We start from the raw sequence: 4,144 nt of genomic DNA on the forward strand, positions 1-4,144 counted from the left end.
TAGGTTATCCTACAGGTTCTACTTGGCACAAACACTAATTAAAAGATAAAAGCACATTTAAACAGAAAGTAGATGCAAAATTTGTTACTAAACATGAAAAAAAAACAAAAAAACACAAAGAAAATTGGGTTGCCTCCCAACTAGCGCTATCGTTTAACGCCCCCTAGCTAGGCATAAAAGCGAAGATAGATCTAAGTAGTGCCATCTTTGGCACTTGATTCATATGTAGCTCGCATGATAGATTCATAAGGTAATTTGACTTTCTTTTCTTGGAAAGTGCTCCATGCCTTTCTTTAATGGAAATTTGAATCTAATATTCCCTTCCTTCATATCAATAATCGCACCAATCGTTCTAAGGAAAGGTCTACCAAGAATAATAGGGCAAGAAAGATTGCAATCAATATCAAGAACGATAAAATCTACGGGCACCAAATTTCTGTTTGCAACAATGAGAACATCATTGATCCTTCCCATTGATTTTTAATTGGTGGAATCCGCAAGGTGCAAAATTAAAGAGCAATCATCAAGATCATGGAAACCTGGAATATCACATAAAGTTTTTAGAATCGTGGAAACACTAGCACCCAAATCACACAAAGCAAAACACTCATGATCTTTAATTCTAATTTTTATAGTAGGTTCCCACTCATCATTAAGTTTTCTAGGTATAGAAACTTCCAAATTAAGTTTTTCAACATAAGATTGCATCAAGGCATCAACGGTATGTTTGGTAAAAGCTTTATTTTGACTATAAGCGTGTGGAGAATTAACAACGGATTGCAACAAGGAAATACAACCTTCTAAAGAACAATTATCATAATCAAATTCCTTGAAATCCGAGATAGTGGGTTCAATGCTATTTAAAGTCATGACCTCTCCAATCCCACTTTTACCAATTTTAGTATCAAGATCTAAAAACTCCGAATTATTGGGATGCCTTCTAAATAAAGTTGACTCATCTTCAGTCCCATAATTTTCAAGATTCATATTGCAAAACAAATATCTAATAGGAGACACATCAATAACTTTAAGATCTTCATCATTATTTTCATGGGAACTAGAAGAACACGCCTTTACAAAGCTATCTTTCTTAGCACGCAATCTAGCGGTTCTTCCCTTGCACTCATCAATGGAAATTCTCATTGATTTGAGAGACTCATTGATATCATGCTTAGGAGGAGAAGATCTAAGTTTAAGAGAATCAACATCAAGCGAAAGTCTATCAATGTTCCTAGCCAAATCATCAACTTTGAGCAATTTTTCTTCAAGCAAGGCATTAAAATTCTTTTGAGAGATCATAAATTCTTTCACACTATTTTCAAAATCAGAGGGCATCTTATTAAAATTATCATAAGAATTATTGTAGGAATTTCCATAATTATTAGAGGAATTACTAGGGAACGGTCTAGAATTAAAGTTTCCTCTATAAGCATTGTTACCGAAACTATTCCTACCAACAAAATTCACATCCGTAGATTCATTATTATTCTCAATCAAAGTAGACAAAGGCATATCATTGGGATCAAGAGGAGTATTTTTAGTAGCAAATAACTTCATAAGTTCATCCATCTTTCCACTCAAAACATTGATTTCTTCTATAGCATGCACTTTTTTACTAGAAGATCTTTCGGTGTGTCATTGAGAATAATTTGCCATAATATTATCAAGAAGTTTTGTAGCATCTCCTAGCGTGATTTCCATAAACGTGCCCCCCGCGGCCGAATCTAAGAGATTTCTAGAAGCAAAGTTCAAACTTGCATAAAATTTTTGTATGATCATCCATAAATTTAAACCATGAGTAGGGCAATTGCGAATCATCAATTTCATTCTTTCCCAATATTGGGCAACATGCTCATGATCAAGTTGTTTAAAATTCATAATATCGTTCCTAAGAGTGATAATCTGAGCGGGAGGAAAATACTTAGAGATAAAAGCATCTTTGCACTTGTTCCAAGAATCAATATTATTTTTAGGCAAAGACGAAAACCAAACTTTAGCACGATCTCTAAGAGAAAACGGAAATAACTTCAATTTAACAATATCATTATCCGTATCTTTCTTCTTTTGCATGTCACACAAATCAACAAAGTTGTTTAGATGAGTAGCGACATCTTCACTAGGAAGGCCAACGAATTGATCTTTCATAACAAGATTCAGCAAAGCAGTATTGATTTCACAAGACTCAACATCATTAAGAGGAGCAATCGGAGTACTAAGGAAATCATTATTATTGGTATTCGAGAAATCACACAATTTGGTATTATCTTGCGCCATGGCAACAAGTAATCCAACACACAAGCAAACAGAAAAAGGCAAGCGAAAAGAGAGAGAGAGAGAGATTGGGAAAGAGAGGGCAAATAAAACGGCAAGGGTGAAGTGGGGAGAGGAAAACGAGAGGCAAATGGCAAATAATGTAAATGCGAGGGAGATGGGTTTCTGATGGGTACTTGGTATGTCTTGACTTGAGCGAAGACCTCTCCGGCAACAACGCCAGAAATCCTTCTTGCTATGTCTTAAGCTTGCGTTGGTTTTCCTTGAAGAGGAAAGGGTGATGCAGCAATAGTAGCGTAAGTATTTCCCTCAGTTTTTGAGAACCAAGGTATCAATCCAGTAGGAGGCTCCTCAAAAGTCTCACGCACCTACATAAACAAACAAAGAACTCGCAACCAACGCAATAAAGGGGTTGTCAATCCCTTCACGTCCACTTGCAAAAGTGAGATCTAATAGAGATAGTATGATAAGATAAATATATTTTTGGTATTTTATAATATAGATGCAAAAGGTAAAGATGCAAATAAAAGTAGATTGGAAGCAAATATGATAAGAGATGGACCCGGGGGCCATAGGTTTCACTAGAGGCTTCTCTCAAGATAGCATAAGTATTACGGTGGGTGAACAAATTACTGTCGAGCAATTGATAGAAAAGCGAATAATTATGAGATTATCTAGGCATGATCATGTATATAGGCATCACGTCCGTGACCAGTACACCAACTCCTGCCTGCATCTACTACTATTACTCCACACATCGACCGACTCCTGCCTGCATCTAGAGTATTAAGTTCATAAGAACAGAGTAACACCTTAAGAAAGATGACATGATGTAGAGGGATAAATTCATGCAATATGATATAAACCCCATCTTTTTATCCTCGATGGTAACAATACAATACGTGCCTTGCAACCCTTTCTGTCACTAGGTAAGGACATCACAAGATTGAACCCAAAGCTAAGCGCTTCTCTCATGGCAAGAAAGATCAATCTTGTAGGCCAAACCAAAGTGATAATTCGAAGAGACTTGCAAAGATAACTCAAGCATACATAAAAGAATTCAGAGGAGATTCAAATATTTCTCATAGATAAACTTGATCATAAACCCACAATTCATCGGATGTCGACAAACAGACCGCAAAAAGAGTTTACATCGAATAGATCTCCACAAGAGAGAGGGAGAACATTGTATTGAGATCCAAAAAGAGAGAAGAAGCCATCTAGCTAATAACTATGGACCTGAAGGTCTGTGGTAAACTACTCACAACTCATCAAAAGGGATATGGTGTTGATGTAGAAGCCCTCCGTGGTCACTTCCCCCTCCGCCAGAATGCCGGCGAAGGCTCCAAGATGGGATCTCGCGGATACAGAAGGTTACGGCGGTGGAAATTGTGTTTCGGGTGCTCCCTGGATGTTTTCGGGGTACGTAGGCTTATATAGGAGGAAGAAGTACGTTGGTGGCCGCCCGAGGGGCCCACGAGACAGGGGGCGCACCCTATAGGAGGGGCGCCCTACCCTCTCGTGGACGCCTCGGCTGCTTCTTGACTTGCACTCCAAGTCCTCTGGATCACGTTCGTTCCAAAAATCACGCTCCCGAAGGTTTCATTCCGTTTGGACTCCGTTTGATATTCCTTTTCTTCGAAATACTGAAATAGGCAAAAAAACAGCAATATGGGCTGGGCCTCAGGTTAGTAGGTTAGTCCCCATAATGATATAAATGTGTAAAATAAAGCCCATAAACACCCAACAGGGGTAATATAATAGAATGGAACAATCAAAAATTATAGATACGTTGGAGACGTATCAGGGCGGGGCGCCGCCGGGGCGGCGGGGGCGGGCGACAAGCCGGGGCAGGGGGTTGTACGGGGCGGGG

Source organism: Triticum dicoccoides, chromosome 7B (genome assembly GCF_002162155.2).
Source record: "Triticum dicoccoides isolate Atlit2015 ecotype Zavitan chromosome 7B, WEW_v2.0, whole genome shotgun sequence".
NCBI lineage: Eukaryota > Viridiplantae > Streptophyta > Magnoliopsida > Poales > Poaceae > Triticum > Triticum dicoccoides.